General features: G+C 38.0%; 1 long non-coding RNA gene across 1 annotated transcript in view; it reads right to left on the bottom strand.

Moving 5' to 3' along the window:
* Window positions 1-22418, bottom strand: part of LOC110256420 — a 479854-nt gene that overhangs the window by 384884 nt on the left and 72552 nt on the right. The window contains exon 3 of the long non-coding RNA XR_002337890.1: window positions 2514-2596. This is a non-coding gene — a long non-coding RNA (uncharacterized LOC110256420). The remainder of the gene's footprint in view (window positions 1-2513; window positions 2597-22418) is intronic.

Raw genomic sequence — 22418 nt, 5'->3', positions numbered from 1 at the left:
CCTGATCACAGACACAGGCTGCAAGGATCACCCTTACACTTCTCCATAGTTCAAGTAACTCCTGAGACCAAACAATAAGCCTCTGATTCTCCCAAGAAATATGGAAGCAGAAGAGCCAAACCATAGTGCAAAAATAGCCAAAAATATCACATCTGCCACAAGCTACCTCTGTCTTTAAGAAAAAAAATCCCAGATACTAAAAGTATTCTGTCCTCAGAAGAATGGAAGAGATGAATAGTTGGTAACATTCCCAAAATTGTTCACAGTATTCAGAGAAAAGGCCTCTTTTCTTTTCTTCTTTTTTTCTTTTAGTGGTGGAGTGAACTAACTTCAGACTATATTTAGCATTAGCCATTTCCTAACTTTGGGACCTTGAGTATGTTTATAGAACCTCTCTGACCCTCAGTTTCCAAATCCCTATAGTAGGGAAGAAAAATTAAATTAATACATGAATAAAACATGCTTAACACAGGGTCTAACACATAGTATGTATTTAATGAAATTGTAATCATTAATTATCTTATTCCCCCAAAGGCTTTTGTTTTATGAAAAATATACCCACTTTACGGATTATAAAATATTGTTACCAAGGATGACTTAATCCAGGTTATATAATCACAATTATAAACTGAACCACAACCATGAAAAAGATGAGATGAAGAAAGCAATATTTATCCTTCTTTCACCCTGTTGTAGGGTATAAACAGTTAAAAAAAAAAAAAAACTTTGTACTTTAAGTATTTGTATGTAACCGGATAATGTTAATTTAATCAGATGATTTTTCCTTCTTCATTAAGGTAGTTTGTTATCCTGCTTGACTTTGTTGGTGATTAATTTATTTCAATACATTGGGGGAAAACAAAAATTCACCTTGTAAGCATGTTGAGATTATCCTCAGTTCTAACCCACTTTCTGTACATCAGATTCTCCAGGCCAGTGTTCCCTGCTCCCAAGAAGCACTGGGTCTTCAGCCTTTGACATTCTGTCCCCAACTCCCCACACCCTGAACCTTCAAAACTACATAAACTAAGTAGAGTGACAGGTGTGTTACAGGACCCAGCTGTGACCTTCATCTCCACTCCTTCCTACCTTAATAATATTTAATTTAATACTTGTAGATATTCATTGTTCAGACTGGCCTGCCCTGCTTTTATTCATAAAATGGATCCTCAATATAGACATTTTACTCTCCATCTATTCAGGACCAAACCCACTGCTCCCTGATGACTGGGCTCATCAGTAACCCCGTGAGGCTGGGCATCCTTCTGCTCCAGGTACCCCTGAGGGAGAAAATGTACAAAATCACTTTGCCCAGACTGTTGAGGAAAATGCCATTCAAATGCCTAATCAAAAGCACAATAAGCACCAAGCCACATTATAACATTCATGCTGTTGTAGAAAAAAAAAGTCAGATTAGTTTGACAAGATTAGTTCTTTTAAGAGTCATTTTGATTTTTTCCCCCACTACTCTGTAATCCCTCTCAGACTTTGAAAATTAATCCTCCTATTATTCTTGTATTTCTAGATATGACTGTTATGCTGCCTGGTTTATGGCATCTCATATCATGGGCCCCTCAGCAAGCTTCTCAGAGTTTTCAGAAGGTTTTGTTTCAGTTAATTCCTTAAGCATCACAGGATTCAAGTCACTGTGTCTTGTAATTTATTTTATTAATCCTAAGTGTCTCTTAAAAGAAAAGGATAGAAATTAATGAAAATAAATTAGCATTTTTGATTACAAAAGATACCTTCAAGGGCATTCTCATTTCTTGAAAGTGATTTTGCATTGTATAGTAATTAGTACTGGAGCACAAAAACAACAAAATGGCCTATATTCACTCAGAAATGGACGGTGTCTTTTTTTACTATCCATAGATGGGGCCACATTAACCAGGGATTGTAGAGGTTTGAGCCAAAGATTCAGGAGGTTGTTAAGTTGGTGTTGGCCCTTATGTAAGAGCTGACAGACATCCCTGCAAGGCAAACCCTAGGTGAATTCCAAATACCCCCCTCCAAATTCAGTGCTCCCATGTTAGTTCAAATCATGATCACCTTTCACCGGAAGCATTGTAATATTCTCCCAACTAGTCTCTCGGCTTCGACTTTAGGTCTTTACCATGAAGCAAACCACCACACAAATCATATCATGGTCCTTCCCTGCTTAAAATCTTTTGAAGGCTTCTCATTGAAGCCAGAACAAAAATTTCAATTTCTTCACATAGTGTGTAAGGCTATATATAGGGATCTGTTCCATGTCCACTCCAACTTCCTTTGATACAGTGGGTTCTGCTAGAATGCAGCACATGCATTCCTAAAAAGTGCCACACAGGGAAAAGCAAGCAATAAAAACCACAGAGTTTATGGAAAACCTGAGGGTAGGGTAACAACACTCAAAAACACCATCGGTGGTACATGAAAAGATGGTAGGAAGCTAATAAAAATGGTGGCATGGGTTTAATTACATGTTTTAAATGGTTAAGAAATAGACATATACTACAATAAACATGGCACTTTACCTTGCAAAGACTTGAAGTTTACTTGTGGAAGAGGATGCCAGAAGAGTAGTAGCTTGTGAAGTAAGTGGTAGAAGGAGGGTTACCTATAATCAGAGAGTAAGGGTATAACATCAGATGGGTGGAGGGCTGTGACTCATACATACATGGTGAACTGAGGCAGCTGGTAAGTGTCTGAGGTATGTGTACTTAGTATATTCTTACACTGCTCGGTGCAGCTGAGTGCAGTTTTCTGCATTCACCCAGTGTTCCTCTCAGGCAAAAGCACACATAAGCAAATGTGAATCCATGTAAAGATAAAATTGTTCCCTATCAATTTTGTTGAAAGTGATTTGCATTTTGAAAGCAAGCGCTACAGCAGAGCCTACTAATCCTATGGGCATATCCTCACATACCATCCACACTATCCTGTGTTTGGCATCTCCATTAGGCCAAGTTGCTCCCCTTTGCATTTGCTGTTCCATCTCCCTGAATTGCTCTTCCCCACATATTCACATGATGCACTTCATCTCAAACTTCAAGTCTCAGTTTCAGTGAAACCTCTTCAGAAAGCCCTATCCTGGCATCATTGTCCCTAATGTAGACCTCTACTCTCATCACTCTTTATTGCAGAATCCATTTTTCCCCATTTCTTTAGAGCTTCTATTACAAAAGGTAAATAATTAATTTATCTGCCTTTGTTATTAACTCTCTTCCACCAGAAGGTAAGTTCTGTGAGGTCAGGATCCACAACTCTTGACATGTTTTAATGTCCCAGCTGTGGCAGGCACTATGCTCAGTACAAATGCAAAATGAAGGCACATCATACACATCTCTTGAATGAATAAAAGAATGAAAAAAGGATTATATCTAGGCAAACACCAGATATGACCAGCAGGCTTTCACAGAATGGCCTTATTAATGCTGTTATGATACTTACTCTGTTAAACCCCTTACAATTTAGCTCTTGTTCCGATTTAATGCTCTCATTAAAAAGAGCTTGAAGGGAAACAGTACAAAATTAAATTAAAAAAAAAAAAGAATACATGAGAGCCTTCAAAGAAAAGAGTATGAGATTCACACAACACAAAAATAACAATAGAATAAAAAACAAGATTGTCAAAACAGATGAAGCATCCATGCTCTATAAAAAAAAAAAAAATTGGGCTCTAATCCAAATGATAGGAACAGAAAAGGCTCATACTTGGCAAGTGATTAAACAGAACTTAAGAATTTGGTGAGTCCCTTATTATTCCAACTTTGTGCCTAGTTTTGTTATCCATCTTTTAAGAGGAATATGGAGAAACTCTGAACGATCTACAAAGAATCATGTCAATAGATTAAAGACGCACTATAAAGACAAGCCACAAGGTACTTACAGCCTTCTCTTTCCACCTTCCACATCATAAAAAGAAAGTATGACTAAAAAGTCTGAATGTCTCTTCCTTCTTTTGTGTATAGCTGTAAAACCTTCAAATTTTAGCAGGGGATGTGACCAGAATAAAGGCTCCATTCCCCAGCCTCCCTTGTAGCCATGTGTGATGCGTGATCAGGTTAAATTCTGGCTAGTGGGATATAAACAGTTAATTTCAGCTAATGGTATGGCAGCTTCCAAAAACATTCCTTAAGGGGAAGGAGTGTCTTCCCATTGCCTCATCATTATTCATTTTTTCATCTTAGAACGCAGATATAACTGCTGGAGTTCGGGTGCCATGTTGTATCAGTGGGATGGCCTTGAGAATATAGGTCACGGTCAATGAAGTAATAAAATAGAAACAGCCTGGGTCTCTGCAGACCTTGTGGAATAATGCCACTATAGAATGAACTGTCCCTCTGTAACACTAACATGAGAGGGAAAATAACTATCTAGTTTAAGTGAATCTTATTTTAGATTTTTAACTTTAATATGTCACAGAAGTAAATGTGCCCCCACGTTTTGTTCTACTGATTAGTTAAAATACATATCAAGTCTTGGTGGGTTCTTTTAGGAAAGAAAGTCTGGCTACTTGGGCATGGCCAGAAGAATGAAGGTGAAAAGTTGAACTGCTCTGCCTAATCTAGTGTTAGGAATTTGGGGGTTGATAGGAACATCCTCAAGGAAAGTGGTGGAGACGTGAAGAAAGATGAGAGAAGCTCCTGTAATTCAAAGCAAGGGCCCTGAAAAGGTCTCTGAGATAAGTATTTCTATAGCAACATTTACTATAAAGTTGTCCTCCTCTGCTCTTAATAATTGCCCTCCCCTTCCCTAAACCTTCAGTAAAAGCTGTCTGTGCTGAGTAACCTTGTATTCACAATGTTTGGATGGATAAAATAAGAGGGAAGGTGGGGCTGAGCAGGTGACGGTAGCAGTTTCAGGTTCTGGGAGCAAGGTTTTTAGCAAAAAAAATAATAATAATAACAATAACTGCCAGCAAAAATTTCAAAGCATCTCTCAGTGTAGAACAAGTTAGATGAGAATAAATGCCTCCTACCTAATAAATACACACACACCTTGATGGACCTCTGCAGAGGATTGAGTTAGGAGCTCAATATTGAGGTAAAGAGGATACCAGAGCCTGGAAGACTTGGAAATATCCAGGCTGAAGATCTCTGAGCTACATAATAATCTTTCTGGTCTGCATGGTGACTCATATATCCTTCAGATCCTGCCCTAATGTCACCTTTATAGAGAGACCCTCCCTAATCCCCCAGGATTGGATTTATCAGCCCCACCTCTTTCAGAGTAACAGGGTATCTAAGACATTACTCTTCTGATGCAGACAGTCCACAATTACCTCTTTGAGATCATATCTTATATTTGTCTTAACTCAAGTACCAAGTACAGTTAATACACAATAAAAGCTTTAGAGAATTGATTCGACATGAGTTTTATAACGAAACAACCATCATGGTAGAAACCTTTAAGGTAACCCTCATGCATTTTTATTTTGCAAATAAAAATCTAAGAATTGGAGAGACAAAGTGAATGTCCTACAGTCACACATCTGGGAACAGGCGGGAGAATAAGGACCCGGGTCTCTAGATTCCAAATCACCCACCCTTGGAGTTCCCTTTGTGGCTCAGTAGAGATGAACCTGGCTAGTATCCATGGGGGTGCGGGTATGATACCTGGCCTTGCTCAGTGCGTCGGGGATCCGGCATTGCCATGAGCTGTGGTGTAGGTCACAGACAAGGCTTGAATCCCGTGTTGCTGTGGCTGTGGTGTAGACCAGCAGCTGTAGTTCTGATTTGACCCTTAGCCTGGGAATTTCCATATTCTGTGGGTGCAGCCCTAAAAAGCAAAAAATGTTTTAAAAAAATCCCAATAGCCCACTGCTGCCAACATGTTACATTCATTGACACTAGGGCAAGACATCTCAGGAAAACCTGGGGATATATGCAGATATTTGAGATTATCCCCAAATCAAATGCTATTTCGCTATATCCCAAATGAAGCTACTTCTATTTGCTTCAACTTTAGGAAGAGGAAAGCATGAGATTTGTGGTTCCTGTTTTCAAGGTTCCTTGTAAGTAAGTGCTGCATATGAATAATGAAGAGATGGATTCAGCAATGTACAGATAAGTGCATAGATGTATCAGCTCTCCTAGGGCTCAAAAGTTGCAGAGAAAAGTATACTTTTCAAACTCAATATTGTTATACAGGCCTGACAAAAAAAACAAAAAAAAGAAAAAAAAATTGAAGAATTTGAATTAAAAATCAGGCAATGCAGTACACACATTCATATTATTTTCAGCCCCATGCACAGAAGCACATGAGAGCAGCTCTCCCAGCTCTTCATATTCACCACAACATCTTATTTTATCTCCCTTCTTTTTTCCTCCTTTCCTGAATCCACTCAATCATTTACTGCTTCTCAGTGCTCTAGTGTGCCTCTTCTGTACTTTACTATCTCCCTATTTTCAAAGATAAACACTTCACACCTGGGAAACAGATGCCTCTAATTAGTATTAAACTTGAAGTTTATACCTGCCTTTGATGTTTTCTAGGATGCATTTTGGTGAAAAATAATATTCTCAATTCAAAACCATTCAACACTTAATCAAAAGTCAGTAGAGCAGAGATATTCCTGCAGTCACCAAAAATCATACCCTGGGCCTAAGCCTTCTTGTTAAGTGAAGTAGAAGAGCTGGATTCTGAAATTAGTCTCTCTTTCACAAACCACCCTTCCCTGAGCTGATGTTATGACAAGATGGGGACCCCAATTTTATAAAATCTGAATAAAATGTTAAAAGTTTGAATTGGAATCAGAGTTGAAGATAGAGGGGTATGATAGTAAGGTGATGGAATAAGAGTTTTCTACCATCATCTCCCCATAGAACATAGATCTTGACAATGACCCACAGATAAGAGTAACTTTGTGGGAGTCCAAGAGTCAGCAAAGAAATTTCAGCACATCATTGGAGAAAATTATGAGAAAAGATACATTAAAAAAGACCTCCCCATCCATCCCACCAAGTCTGATTTCTCTCACAGCGAAAAGTGAGAGCCTAGTGAGTACTGCCAACTTCCCATGTTATGAAAGATGCTGCCCAACAGGTTCACTTCTTTCTTACTCCACCAAGAATATGGAGGTGAATCAGCACAGCTGAAGGGTTTGAAGAGGCTGAAAACATAGCAACCAGGGCTCAGAACTCATCAAAGACTTCAGGTCTTTCTAAGGGCTTTGTAGACTCCATCAGGAAACTCGCCTATGGGATACTTGAAATGTCTTGCTTGTAGACACCCCAAACTTGCCCCCAGCCACATGGAACACTCAGCACACTCCACCCAACCACCCTTCTCCCCATGGCTGGCTCTCCCTGTGTACCCCTATGGACTGGAAATGTAAGGATTTACAGGAAGTTCATAAACACAGCAAAAATCCAGTCCAACTGTGGGACTGAGAGAATGCACACAAACTTGAACAATTCAGGGCACTGTGCTAAGAAAAATAAATAGGAGGATCTGAGCATTTAGCCTGGCTTTCAAGATCAAAAGAAGGCATACAATCTTAATAAATCCTTTCCCAAGAAAGAAAACAAGGTTTGGAATGGCTGCTTCCACAGAAAAGGTTTGAGAAAGCTTCAAAATTCCTATCCAGACTTACTGGTAAAAGCATTTCTCTCCCAAAGTCAGTTAGTAAATACTGGAGGAAATGTTGCTTCTTCAAATGCAAATATAGCAACATAAGACTTAAAGAAACATGACAAATCAAGGAAATATGACAATAACAAATTAACAAAATAATTTTCTAGTAACCACACCCAAAAAAATGGAAATCTACAAAGTGCCTAACGAAGAATTTAAAATAATTATTTTAAAGAAGCTCAGAGAGCTATAAGAGAACACAGACAATTCAATGAAATCAGGGAAAGAATATATGAACAAAATTAGAAATTAAACAGAAGTTCTGTAGCTGATTAATAGAAGGAATCACATGAAAATGCCATAGAGCATCAATATGAAACTTGAACAAGCAGAAGAAGAATCTCTTAACTCAATTACAGGTCATCTGAAATTACCCACAGGAGAAAAAAAGAAAAAAGAATGAAAAATAGTGAAGAAGGGTTCCCTGGTGACTCAGTTGGTAAAGGTTCTATAGCTGTCTCTGCTGTGGCTCAGGTTGCTGCTGTGATGTGGGATCAACCCCTGGTCCAGGAACTTATGCATGCCACAGGAGTAGCCAAAATAAAAATATTAAAGAAAGCCTAAGGATTTATGAGACATCATGAAAACATCAACTATACACATTATGGGAATCCCAGAGAAGAAGAGAAAGGGAGTAGAAAGTTTATTTTAAGTGAAAATGGCTGAAAACTTCCTAAATCTGGGGAGAGATATGAATATTCAGGTACATAAAGCTCAAAAGTCTTCAAACAGATTCAATCCAAAAAAGACTTCACTGAGACACATTATAATCAAACTGTCATAAATCAAAGACAAAGAATAAATTTTGAAAGCTGCAAGATAAAAGAAAATCATCACATACAAGGGACTCTCCATAAGGCTTCAAGCAGATTTCTTAGCAGAAAACTTGTAAGTCAAGAGAGTGGGATAATATATTCAACGTACTGCAAGAAAAATAACTGCCAACCAAAAATAATTTACCTTGCAAAGCTATTCTTAACAAATGAAGGAAAGGGAAAGACATTCCCAGATAAACAAAAGCTGAGAATTTATCAACAATATATCTTTCTTACAAAAAATGTTAAAGGGAATTACTCAAGCTGAAATTTAAAAATATTAATAACATGAAAACTTATGAACGTATAAAACTCATTAGTAAAGGTTAATATATAGTCAATTTCAGAATAATGTGCTACTGTAAGGGTTGCATATAAATTATGTATAACTCTAATATAATGGTTAAAAGACAAAAGTATTAGAAATAATTATATAAAATAACTTTCAGTGGAAATAAAACATAAAAAGATATAAATTGTAGCATTAAATCATAAACTGTAGGGAAGGAAAGTAAAAGGGTATAGGTTTTGTATGGGATTATGAACTTATACAACTTAACTCTGTATGAAGTTAAATTGCTATCAGTTTAAAATAAACTTATAAATATGAGATTTTTATATAAGCTTCATGGCAACCACAAAGAAAAAACTGACAGTAGATATACAAAAGATAGAGAAAGTAATCAAAGTATAGTACTATAGGTAATTATCAAATCACAAAGTAAAATAGCAAGAGAGGAAGACAATAACAAAGGGACTATGAAATAACCAGACATTAATGAAATAAAAATTGTAGGTCCTTATTTATCAATAATTTCTTCAAATGTAAATAGCTTAAATTCTCCAATCAGAGTGGCTGAGTGCATTAAAAAAAAAATCCAATGATATGTATGTTGCCTACAAGAGACTTGCTTCAGCTTCAAGGAAATACATAGGCCGAAACTGAAGGTATGGAAAAAAGACACCATTCAAGTGGAAAACAAAAGAGAGCAGGGGTAGCTTGACACTTATATCAAGACAAAATAGACTTTAGGTCAAAGACTGTAAGAAGAGTCAGAAAGGTCACTGTATAATGATAAAGTGGTCAATTCATCAAGAGGATATAATAATTGTAAATTTGTATGCACCCAACATAGGAGCACCTAAATATATAAGGCAAATATCAACAGAGCTGAAAGAAAAAATAGACAGTAATACAATAATACTAGGGGACCTCAACTCTGCACTTTCAACAATGGATAGATTATCCAGACAGGAAATCAAGCAAACATTGGCTTTGAACTAAACTGTAGGTACATGGATGAAATTGATATATGTAGAACATTCCATAAAACAGTAGAAAAATATACATCTCTCTCACCTTCATATAGAATATCCTCTAGGATAAGTCATATGTAGGCCACAAAATAAGTCCTAAAAAATTTAAGAAGGCCGAAGTTACTTCTAGCATCTTTTTTTTTTTTTTTTTTGTCTTTTTGCCATTTATTGGGCCGCTCCCACAGCATATGGAGGTTCCCAGGCTAGAGGTCTAATCAGAGCTGCAGCTGCCAGCCTATACCACAGCCACAGCAACGCGGGATCCGAGCCGAGTCTGCAACCTACACCACAGTTCATGGCAATGCCGGATTGTTAACCCACTGAGCAAGGGCAGGGACCAAACCTGCAACCTCATGGTTCCTAGTCGGATTCGTTAACCACTGTGCCACAACGGGAACTCCACTTCTAGCATCTTCGACCACAATTATATGAAACTAGACATCAATAAAAGGAAGAAAACTGGAAAAGATGTGGATATTAGCATGTTGCTGAACAACCAATGACTCAAAGAAGAAAAAAGAAACCTTCAAACAATGAAAAACAAAACACAGTATATCAAAAATTTGGGGACACAGCAAAAGCAGTTCTAAGAGGTAACTTTGTGGAGATAAATGCCTACATTAAGAAAGAAGAAAGTTCTCAAATAAACAATCTAACTTTTCACCTCAAGGAACTGAAAAAAGAACAAACTAAGCCTAGAGTTACTTCAGTGAAGAAAATAATGAAGATCAGAGAAGAAATAAATAAAATAGAGAGTAGGAAGATAATAGAAAAGATCAACAAATGTAAGAGTTTGTTCCCTCAAAATTTAAATAGATATGATCAAACAAATTCCTGGAAACATACAATCTACTGAGACTAAGTCATAAAGAAATAAAAAATCCAAACCAACCAGTAACGATTAAGGAGATGGAATCTGTAATCAAAAACCTTTCACAAAGAAGAACCTAAGGCCCAATGGGTTCACTTATGAATTCTACCTAAAGAATCAACGTTAAAAAATTAACACCAATTTTTCTCAAACTCCTCCAAAAAATTGGAAAGAATAAAACATTCCCAAACTCATTTTACAAGGCCAGTATAACTCTGATATCAGAGCCAGATAGGGACACAACAAGAAAAGAAAACTACAGGGCAACATCCTTGATGAACACTGATGCAAAAATTCTCAAAAAAATAGCAGCAAACCACATTCAATAGAACATTAAAGTTTCATATGCCATGATCAAATGCAGTTTATCCCTGGGATGGTTCAACATCCACAAATCAATCATTGTTATATACATTAAGAGAATAAGAATAAAAATTACATGATCATCTCAACAGATGCAGAAAGCATTTGACAAAACTCAAGATAAAAATTATTAACAAATTAGGCACAGAATGAATGTTCCTCAATACAATAAAGGCCATATAGAACAAGTCCATAACTAGTAAATGCAATAATGAAAAGCTGAAAGCTTTTCGTCTAAGATCAGGAACAAAGATACCTACTCTGGTCACCTCTATTCAACATAGTAATGGAAATCCTAGCCAGAGCAATTAGATAAGAAAAATAAATAAAGTGAATTCAAATTGGAAAAGAAGTAAAATTATGTTTGCCAATGACATGCATGATCTTACATATAGAAAACCCTAAAGACACTGTCAAAAATAAATAAAACTGTTAGAACTAATAAATAATTTCAGTATAGTTGCAAGATACAAAATCAGCATTAAAAAATCAGTTGCATTCTTATACCCTAACAAAGAACTATCCAAAAAATAAAGAAAATAATCCCATTTATAACAGCATCAAAAAGAATACAATACTTAAAAACAATTTAACCAAAGAGGTGAAAAAGCTGTATACTGAAAACCTAAATAGAGTGATAAGAGAAACTGAAGAAGATGTAGAGAAAGAAAGATATTCCACGTTTGTGGATTAGAAGAATTAATACTGTTAACATGTCCATACTACCTAAAGCAACCTACAGATTCACTGCAATCTGTATCAAAATTCCAAAAAATGGCATTTTTCACAGATTTTCTTTAAAAATCCTAAAATTCAGATTGAAGCAGAAAAACATTGAATACCTAAAGAAATCTTAAGCAAGAAGAGAAAAGATAGAGGCATCACACTTCCTGATTCCAAATTGTATTAAAAAGCTATAGTAATCAAAATAGTATGGTACTATTACAAAAACAGACACAGACCAATGGAACAGAACAGAGGTCAGAAATAAACCCACACATACAGAGTCAACTGCTCTTCAACAAAAGGCACCAAGAACACACAATGTGGAAAAGACAGTCCCTTTAATAAATGGTATTGAGAAAACTGTATACCCATATGAGAGAAATTGGACCTTATGCTACACCATATATAAAAATCAACTAAAAATGGATTAAAGACAAATGTAAGGCCTAAAACATAAGAAAATTCAGGGAAAAAGCTCCCTGACATTGGTCTTGGCAATGATTTTTTCGGACTTGACACCAACGACAACAAAAGCAAAATCAATCAAGTTAAAAAGTTTCTGCATGGCAAAGGAAAAAATCAGCAGAATGAAAAGGCAACCTACAGAATAGAAGAAAATATTTGCAAACCACATGTCACATAAGGGATCAATATCTAAAATATATGAGAAACTCATGCAATCCAAGAGTAAAAAACAAATAATATAATTAAAAAATGGCTACAGGACCTGAATAGATACTTTTTCAAAGACAAAAATAAATGGCCAAGAGGCACATGAAAAGATGTTTGACATCACTGATCACTAAGGAAATGCAATTCAAAAGCTTTTTTCTTTTTTTAATGGCTGCAGGTGCAGTCTATGAAAGTTCCCAGGCTGAGGGTCGAATTGGGGCTGCAGCTGCCAGCCTACACCTCATCCATTGCAACACAGGATCTGAGCAGTGTCTGAGATCTATACCACAGCTCATTCACAGCAATGCCAGATCCTTAACCCACCAAGCAGGACCAGGGACCAAACCCACATCTTCATGGATTCCAGTCAGATTCTTAAGTGGCTGAACCATGACAGGAACTCCACAAATGAAAATCTTAATGAGATATCATCTCATGCCTGTTAAGATAGCTATTATCAAAAATGAAAAAGGGAGTTCCCGTCATGGTGCAGTGGTTAACAAATCCGGCTAGGAACCATTAGGTTGCGGGGTCGATCCTTGGCCTTGGTTAGTGGGTTGGCGATCCAGCGTTGCCGTGAGCTGTGGTGTAGGTTGCAGATGCGGCTCGGGTCTGGCGTTGCTGTGGCTGTGGTATAGGCCAGTGGCTGCAGCTCCGATTAGACCCCTAGCCTGGGAACCTCCATATGCCACGGGAGCGGCCCTAGAAAAGGCAAAAAGACAAAAAAAAAAAAAAGAAAAAGAAAAAGATTTTAAGGGTGGGCAAAGATGTGGGGAAAAAAAGGAACACATCTGCACTGTTGGTGGGAATGTAAACTGATGTAGGCATATAGAAAACAATATGGAGGCTCCTCAAAAAATTAAAAATCGAATTACCACATGTTCCAGAAGTTCCACTTCTGGGCATATATCCGAAGGAAAAAAACCACTCTGTTGAAGAAATATCTGCATTCCCATGTTCACTGAAGGATTATTCACAAAGGCCAAAATGTGGAAGCAAGCTAACTGCCCATCAATGGATGAATGGATAAAGAAAATGAAATGTACATAATATATATCACATATTCTTCATATAGATACATACATTTATGCATACACACAGAACATGTGTGTTATATATTTTTTTGTTATTGATACTTCAATAAAGCTGTAAGGGGTGGAGTTGAGAATAGAAAGATCTGAGAAGTAATAGCTGTCCTAATATTTTCTAAGTGACCATGTTTCCTTTGAAGTTCAAATTCATTTTAGAAGTATTTCTATTAGACATATTGTTTAGTGCTCTAAATGGAACCCATCAATATGATCATAAAAAGATTAAATGGTAAGAATACCAAGAAGCTAAAGCTAGGAGAAATTTCATACAAGAAACAATATAGTTACATGATTCTGATCATTGATGAAATTTTCCCAAAGGTTAAATTTAACTTAGAAATCTTTTAGTCAAAAAAGAAAGAGGAATGTTTCCCTTCATCACCACTAGGGCCTTATGTGGCAAAACACAGAAAGTCTTCAGATAAAGAAGAAAATCACAACACCACATAGATAAAGAAGAAAAACATTTCTGGAGAAATAATTACAATTCTGCTTTCTACAGTCTTTTGTATAGTCATTTTTTGCAGTCTTTGGAGACATGAAAAAAACTGGTGCAGAGAAATTCTATGCAAAACAGAGCTATCTAAGGCTAGAGGATGAATTGGAAAAGACTAAGTAGGAACTTGGCACTAACAGCAATGAAAATATTAGTGTTCCATCCAATTGTCATTTAAGTCTTTTGAATGACCACTCAAGTGGTCAGACTACTATTGGACAAAAAATAGCAGAGGATATAGAGTACGTTTAGTAAATCAGAAATAAACCAAAAATATATTAAGCCCATGAAGGAAATGATTCTTAGCACATGGAGTAAGGGATCCCCATCTCCTTGGTGTGGAAGCTTTGGAAAAATTCATATTGTCCTATAACCTGTCTATGTAATTGTACTTTGTCTCATGATTATATTAGCTAAGATAGGCTGTTATGCTATGGTAACATATTATCTCAAAATCTCTCAACAAGGGTTGATTTCTTTTTCACATGATTCATCATAGAGTGAGTGGCTAGAGTACTTCTCCCAGTCTCAGGCTAATCAGGGTAACCTCCATCTGAAACACTGCTTGTAGTCATGTCAGTCAGGAAAAGAATGTGGTAAGCCTCCTTCCACCTCATAAAGCTTCTGCCCAGAAGTGACATGCATTGCCCATTGTGATGGCCCAGGAAAGTCAAATGGTGCTGCCTAAGTTCAACAGAGTAAGAATATATAACCCTCTCTAGGCAGGGTCCCTGATTATCAGCTACACAATCCATCACAGTATGTTCAAGATAACTGTTTAAAGCAAATGGTGTAAATCTGACTCTAAAGTGCCAAAGTTCTTCTGCAATAAAATTATCTTTCCAAAATCTCAAATCAAAGAGCTCCAGGCATTATTATAAATAGCTATTTGGATCACATGCATCCTATTGGTAGTTATGGTCAGTATTAGAATTTTTTTTTTTATTTTGGTCTTTTTAGGGCCACACCTGCAGCACATGGAGGTTCCCAGGCTAAGGTTCAATCAGAGCCATAGCCGCCGGCCTACGCCAGAGCCACAGCAACGTGGGATCCCACCTACATCTGCGACCTACACCACTGCTCACAGCAATGCCCGTAAGCAAGGCCAGGGATGGAACCTACGTCCTCATGGATATTAGTCAGGTTCGCTAGGCACTGAGCCACAACAGGAACTCCAGTATTAATATGTTTAGAGTCAGCAGTTTCCCTTGTATAAGGATGTCTTAAATTTCAACTCTTGATATAGTCATGATTTTTAAGTCTCCAGTTGTCTGCTAAAGTCCTTAATGGGGAGGAACAATAAGTTAATTGGGCTTTTTCCTGCACTTGTATTCCAAAACCTAACCTCACATTTAAGTAAGAGTTTGAATGAGACTGCACTATAAATCTTCAAGTATGAATCTGTATGTACGAATTTTACATATTTTTCATTTTATGCCAAGAAGCCACATCTTCAAACAATAGTCTGCAACAAAATAAGAAGGACAAAGGTCTCCTTAACCCCAATATTTAATATTAGAATAGAAAGCATAGATTTGATGGCAGAAACATCAGGCAGGGATTTGCTAATTATTTTTCCATGATGTGAGCTTTAATTGTTGGTAAAGATGAAGTATATATCACTTAAGTAGTTATTAAGCTCATTTAAGATGCCCATGTGTATGTATCTCATCCTCCTAGTTCAAAGAATAAGGTGTGTTGTGGTGCTGTTTACCTACTACTGAGAAGAGGCAACAGCCCTCAGAAAAGGGTTTTTAGTCATGACTTAAGAGTTCTCAAAAACAACATTTGTGATGTCATTTCAGCATGATACTTCCTGGAGGCAAGAGAAAAAATAAAAAGCTTTTCTAATGTCCCCTTCATTTCTGTGGTTCTTTTTTTTTTTTTTTTTTTTTTTTTTTTTTTATAAATTCTTCACCTTTTCTACTACTCATTGAAGCCCCTTCTCCTCAGCCACTTATTTATTTTTTACAATAAGTGGTCTTTATGACAATAAGGACACCTAGGAATTCCAGTACTGAGACTTGCCTCTTAGTCCCAGAATCTCAGGAATCAGTCTTGAACACTATACAATTTTGGTCAATTCTAAGCTGCAAAAAGAGATCATATTTTCCTCCCATAGGTGTTGCCTAAGGAGAGAGTAGATAAGAGAGTTGGCTGACTGACCAACTGATCAGAGGAAAAGATAAGCTGATGTGGGTGACCTGACCTCCTACGGCAATGTGGCAATGTCAAACCCAGGTCATGAAGTAGAAGAAAAAGGTGTGGAATGGTTCTTTACCTCCCCCTCCATCTTGACCACTTCCTTCACTTATCATTTGGTCAGTCCCAACTCCACTTATTCTTGGCTTCCAGAACCACCAATTGCTCTTGGCCTTTGGCCCTGATCTTGGCCCTAATCAGTTTAATCATCTGTTCATTTGTCTCAGGCCTTGTCTTCCGCATTCCCAAAAACCCCCATCAGAGAGGTCATCATTTTGAGTGGGAATAAACAAATAAGCTTATGAATGGAGTTGAAGAAACCTACTTGCTAAATGTCTGATGAAGCTGAGTTAAGACACAGGCTTGAGGGGGGCCAAAGTTATATTTTAGATAGTTTGGAGGAAGTACAGAAGTGACATAATCACCCCATGTTGAACAACTGCCCCTCCATCCCCCTGTTTAAATTGCTTTCTGATAGGTACTTATTGCTGCAATTTGACTTGCTTAAATCCTTCTCACATATAACAGCTTAATTCAGACAACAGTCCCATCTTGAAGCCTCCCTTTTCCCCTGTATCTGCCACTGGGCAATATTAACTGTTCCTTCCTCCATGATCTTTAATACTTAATTCATAAGCCTATTGTGGCATTTTCACAGGTTACATTATTTAGCTCTGTGCATCTATAGATCATCTTTGCAAGAAAGCAGTCTCCCAAAGGCAAAATTAAATCTTACTTATCTTTAATCTATGATGCCAAGCAGAACATTGGACACATGGTAAGTGCAAGAGATATTGCTCACTGAACTGAAGTTTAGTTGAGGGTTGGTGTTGTGAGTAGCAGAAGCTGCTTACAGAGGTAATATGGAACACAATAGGAAGAACATGAGATTTAACTTTAGAGAAACCCAAGGTTAAATCCCATCTCAGCCACCTACTAGCTACGATACAACCTTAGACAACATTATTTAACCTCTAAAATACTATTTCTGCACCTGTAAAATGGAGATAATAATTTCCACCTTGCTAGATTATATGAAAATGAACTAAAAGGCATGCATAGTACTTCATACATGATGAGTTGCAATGACTCTAGTAGTTACAATGAACAGATGCCCTTGGATTCTCTCACGGTGTGCCCATCCTCCAGCTTCTCTGCACTTTAGTCCTAATGGCTGACACCCTAAATTTATCTCAGAGGAACATCATTGGATTACTGGGCTTTGGCCTAAACACAGAGAACTTGCAGATTTAAGCCCTCATGTTGGTGGCTGTGGCCAATGACTGGCTGGTGTTGGAGTAAAAGAGCCCAAGTCCTTGGGCTGTGACTGAGATAAACGCTGAAGTTTAACTTGTGCTCCCAAGCTCCCCATGGGCCCAGGCTAAGGTAAGAGCATCACCTCTAATCACACTCTGGCTTGGTTTCTTCCTGCTTCTTGTCACACTTCCCTACTCTCCTTCTGTCTTCTCTTAGAATCACTGATTTAATAAATTACTTTAGGAGTTCCCATCGTGGCACAGCAGAAACAATTCCGACTAGGAACCATGAGGTTGTGGGTTCGATCCCTGGCCTCATTCAGTGGGTTAAGGATTCGGCGTTGCCATGAGCTGTGCTGTAGGTCAAAGATGCAGCTTGGATCTGGCATTGTTGTGGCTCTGGCGTAGGTCGGCAGCTGCAGCTCCGATTTGACCCCTAGCCTGGGAACTTCCATGTGCCACGGGTGCAGCCCTAAAAAGACAGAATAAATAAAAATAAAAATAAATTACTTTATGTGAATCCTTCTCTCAGGGTGTGCTTCTGGGAACCTGACCTAAGATATGAGTGCTCCCAAAACAGAAATTATTATTATAACTCAGAATGGCTTAAAAACAAATATGAAAAAAATTGCCATCCTATACACATCTCCCTGCTGTCACCTTCCACCTACTCTTCCTATCTTGTCCTACTACATTTTACCTCTTCAACATGTTCATCTTAGGGAAAAGGAGAACCAATAGAACTTTTTTTTTTTTCTTTTTCTTTCTTCTTTTTTTTAATGGCAGCATATGGAAGTTCCTGGGCCAGGGATTGGGTCCAAACCATAGCTGAGGCAATGCTGGATCCTTCAACCCACTCACCAGGCAAGGGATCACACCTCCATAGCAACCCAAGCCACTGCAGTTGGATTCTTAACACAATGCACCACAGTGGGAACTCCTATTTTTTTCTTTTGATATAACATGTGTTTGCATTCTTAAGTAGATAGCTGCCTCTTTAGAGCTGGTGAGCTCAACCCTCAGCATCTTGAGGGTGATTAACAAATGTGAAAAATAAAACGAAATTCTGTTGGAGTTCCCATTCTGGCTCAATGTGTTAAGAACCTGACTAGTATCCATGAAGATGTAGGTTCAGTCCCTGGCCTTGCTCAGGGAGTTAAGGATCCAGCATTGCCATAATCTGTAGCATAGTTCACAGTTGTAGCTTGGATCTGGTGTTGCTGTGGCTGTGGTATAGGCCAGCAACTATGGCTCGGATTTAACCCCTCATCTGGGAACTTCAAAATACCATGGGTGCGGCTCTAAAAAAACTATATATACATGAATTCCCATCGTGGCTCAGCATGGCTCATATATGTATACATATATCAAGCAGTATCTCATAGAGACGGGAAAGATGCCTTCAATGAAAATCTTATCCAAGAGATCTGAGATAACAGGTGAGCTATTCTTGGACTAGCAGATGCTTTCACCTCATGAGGGTATTTTCCCCAGGCGAATGGGTGTTTCTGAGGGATTAATTCTTTTCAAATGTGCTATTTTGCTGACACCACTTTTCAGTCACATGTCCCAGAATTTCAGAGAACTACTACTGAGCTCTCCGAAGATGTGTTTCTTTCACCAAGACAGGCCTGGGCAATGCCAGCCCTTAACTTTGAAATGATATCTCTCAAGTTCAAATGCAGCCTGTGCTACTTACAAGCTGAGTAACTTTGGGTAAATTAATTTTCCCAAGCCTTAGTTTCCTTATCAGCAAATTTGGAAAAGTAACAGTCTTTTTTTTTTTTTTTTTTTTTTTTTTTTTTTTTTTTTTTTTTTTTTTTTTGCTTTTTGGGGCTGAAACTGCGGCATACGGAGGTTCCCAGGCTAGGGGTCAAATCAGAGCTGTAGCTGCCAGCCTAAACCACAGCCACAGCAATGCCAAATCCAAGCCACGTCTGAGACCTACACCACAGCTCATAGCAACTCTGGATCCTTAACCCACTGGGCGAGGCCAGGGATCAAACCTGCAACCTCAAGGTTCCTAATCAGATTCATTTCCACTGCACCACAACAGGAACTCCAGGAAAAGTAACAGTCTTTATCTCATAAGGTTGTTGTGAGGATCCAGTGAACTGATGTACATAAAACACAAGCTGAGTGCCTGGCCCAAAAGAAATGCATTCCAAAATTAGATATTTCTTGTTGGTATTATTGTTTCTCTTGCTGTTTTAACACTTTCTTTTCCCTACTCTTCTAAAATGAACAAGGAAAATAAACTTAATTTGATAAGGCCGAGGGTATCTCTCCTGAATAAAGAAGGTTCAGAGGATGGAATAATAATGACTAAGGCTGAGGGGCTACAAGCAGGAGAGAGAATAGACTCGCTCTGTTTGAAGGCATATAGACCTAGTAACCAAATCACATGAAGCTTTTTCATCTCAATATGACCAGAATAACAAAACAATCATCATTTCCTCACACCAGAAAGGAGGATGGTGTGCTCTACCTCACTAGGGACATTCAAGCAGGTCCTAAATGACCATTGTCTGGGAATACAGGTATACCTCATTTTATTGGGCTCTGCTTTATTGCACTTTGCAGATGTTCCGTTTTTTACAAATTGAAGGTTTGAGGTAACTCTGCATTGAACAAGTCTATCAATGACATTTTCCAACAGCATTTGCTCAATTCATGGCTCTGTCACATTTTGACAAGTTTCGCTATGTTTCACTTTTTCACTATTATTATCTTTGTTAAGGTGATCTGTGATCAGTCATCTTTGATGTTCACATTGCAACTGTTTGGAGGCACCATGAACAATACCCATCTAAGAAGGCAAAGTGAACTGATAAATGTGGGAGTTCTGACTCCTCTAGTGACCTGCTGTTACTGTCTCTTTGCTTTCCATTGGGCCTCCCTATTCCCTGAGACATAACAGTATTAAAATTAGGCCAGTTAATAACCCTAAAATGGCTCTTAGTGTTCAAGTGAAAGGAAGAGTTCCATGTCTCTCATTTTAAATCAGAAGCTAGAAAGTAAAAAAATAAATAAATGAAAAAAAAAGTTTAGTGAAAAAGGGATGTCAAAAGCCAAGAGGGGATGGAGTTCCCATTGTGGCTTAGTGGAAACGAGCCACACTAGTATCCAGGAGGACGTGGGTTTGATCCCTGGCCTCACTCAGTGGGTTAAGGATCCAGTGTTGCTGTGAGCTGTGGTGTAGGTCGCAGACATGACTCAGATCCCACATCGCTGTGGATGTGGCATAGGCCAGCAGCTACAGCTCTGATTCAATGCCTAGCCTGGAAACTTCCATATGCTGTGGGTATGGCCCTAAAAAAGACCAAAAAAAAAAAAAAAAAAAAAAAAAAAAGCCAAGAGAGGATGAAAGCTAGGCATCTTGGTATCTTGCACCAAAGTTTAGAATTAAAAGGAAAAGTTCTTGAAGGAGTGGAAGCTCCCATCATGGCTCAGTGGTAACGAACTCGACTAATATCCATGAGGATGCAGGTTCAATCCTTGACCTCACTCAATGGCTTAAGGATACAGCGTTACCATAAACTGTGGTGCAGGTTGCAGATGTGGCTCAAATCCCACGTTGCTATGTCTATGGCATAGACTGGAAGCTGCAGCTCTGATTCGACCCCTAGCCTGGGAACTTTCATATGCTGCAGATACCAACCTGAAAAGCAAAAAAAAAAAAAAAAAAATTCCTGAAGGAGTGCTACACCAGTGAACACATGAATAGTAAGAAAGCAAAACACCCTAACTACTGATATGGAGAAGGCCTCCATGGTCTGGATAGAAGAGCAAAGCAGCCACAATATTCTGTTAAGTCTAATCCAGAGCAAGGCCCTAACTCTCTTCAATTTAATGACGGCTGAGGGCGGTGAGACAGCTGCAAAGTTTGAAGCTAGCAGAGCTTGGTTAATGAGGTTTCAGGAAAGAAAACATCTCTACATGCAAGGTGAAGCAGCAAGTGCTGATGATGTAAAAGCTTCACTGAGTTATCCAGAAGACCTAACTAAGATCGTTAATGAAGGTAGCTACACTAAACAAGAGGCTTTTGACGTAGATAAAACAGCCTTATATTGGAAGAAGACACCATCTAGGGATTTCATAGTTAGAGAGGAGAAGTCAAAGGACAAGCTGAGAAGCTGACTCTTGTTAGAGGCTAATGCAGCTGGTGATTTAAAGTTGAAGCCAATGCTCATTTACTATTTGGAAGACCTTTGGGCCTTTCAGAATCATGCTAAGTCTACTCTGCATATGCTCTATATATGGAACAACAAAGCCTGGATGGTAGCACATCTGTTTACAACATGGTTTACTTAATATTTTAAGCCTACTGTTGAGAACTACTGCTCAGGAAAAAAGATTACTTTCAAAATATTACTGCCCATCGACAATGTACCTGGTCATCCAAGGGCGCTGATGAAGATGTATGAGATTCATGTTGTTTTTATGCCTAATACAACATGCATTCTGCAGCCCATGGATCAGGGAGTAATTTTAACTTCAAAGTCATATTATTTAAGAAATACATTTCATAATATTAAAGCTGCCATAGATAATGATTCCTCTGATGGATCTGGGCAAAGTAAACTGAAAACCTTCTGGAAAGGATTCACCATTCTAGATGCCATTAAGACATCTGTGATTCACAGGAAGAGGTTAAAATATCAACATTAACAGGAATTTGGCCCATGCTGTACAGTAGAAAAAATATATATAGATATATATAAAAGATAAAAAAAAAAAAACAGGAGTTTGGAAGAAGTTGGCTCCAAGCCCCATTGATGACTTCAAGGGGTTCAAGACTTCTATGGAGGAAGTTACTGAAGATATGATAGAAATAGGAAGAGAACTAGTATTAGAGGTGGAGCCTAAAGATGTGACTGAATTGCCACAAACTTAGGATAAAATTTAAACAGATGGGATCTGCCTCTTATGGATAAGCAAAGAAAGGTTTTTTAAAATAGAATTCACCCCTGGTGAAGATGATATGAAGAT

The sequence above is a fragment of the Sus scrofa genome, chromosome 13, assembly GCF_000003025.6.
Source record: "Sus scrofa isolate TJ Tabasco breed Duroc chromosome 13, Sscrofa11.1, whole genome shotgun sequence".
Classification (NCBI taxonomy): Eukaryota; Metazoa; Chordata; class Mammalia; order Artiodactyla; family Suidae; genus Sus; species Sus scrofa.
Note: the sequence above shows the minus strand (reverse complement) of the source record. Positions and strands in the feature narration are given on the sequence as shown.